Genomic DNA, 1,038 nt, shown 5'->3' on the forward strand with positions numbered 1-1,038 from the left:
GTGACAAGTGGTAAATGAGTTCAGAGGGTAATAAGTCCTTTCAGACGGAGCGAAGCTGCTCTCAGCGCTGCACTCTGAAACCAATTACCTCCAATGGCCTGCACAGTTCAATGACAGTTGGCTCGGAGCGAAGCCCATCTGCAGTCGGCGCGTCTGAGAGGTCGCCACTGCTGCAGCCGAACTCTGCTCATTAACCAGGTTCCGTCTGGAAAACACACCGACGGAAAGCGGTGGATTCTGTGCTTGAATATGCAACAGCGTGCATGTCTGCAGTCAGACGGTAACCTTAAGGAAATCACAGTAATGCCCCCCCCCCCCCCCCCCCCCAAATAAAAAAAACCACATGGCTGTAAAAAGGTTCCCAGGCCTCTTAAAGTTTCACAATCAGCTATTTCTATCGTCTTATTTTTAGCAGAGGAGAAATGCATTCTTCTTTTTGACAACATGCTGTAAAATACTGTGAGACCCCCCCACCCCACCCCCCCTTTTTTTTGCTGTCAACCAGAAATGTTTTCCTGCTGGCAGAGGGGGGGGTTTGTCCTGCAAACATCTCTCTGCTGCAAAGGAGGCGGATGTCAGCGCGTGTTCTGCATCTTTCCTTCTCGGCCCTGTGCTTTATACCCCCACACTCAGTAACAGCCCCACACCTGACATCCATAACCATAATACCCCCCCATTATGGTGGGTCATTATGTGTTGGTCCTCTATAAAACGCTGCAAAAACTTTCATCTTTCCTGATGGCCTCAAATAGCTGAGAGCTCTCTGCAGGCTCCCGCTGTTATGTTCCACTGTGAACTTTTCAAATCCCATCATTTTATAAAATGTTTGCTTCTTTTTGTCTTGTTTCCATGTATGGTTGTCATCACCTTTGACCTCTTTCCTCTACAGACAGAAATACACGATGAAGATGGATCTATGCACTTCCAACTTTCAGATTTTTTTTTTTTTTTTTTTAAACTTGTCCTGTCCAACAGCTAGGCAAACAGATGAGAGCTGAGGGCCTCTTGTGTTGGACATATTTTATTTTAACAAGAGGG

This window comes from Oryzias latipes, chromosome 10, assembly GCF_053564925.1.
Source record: "Oryzias latipes strain Hd-rR chromosome 10, Olatipes_Hd-rR_3.1".
NCBI lineage: Eukaryota > Metazoa > Chordata > Actinopteri > Beloniformes > Adrianichthyidae > Oryzias > Oryzias latipes.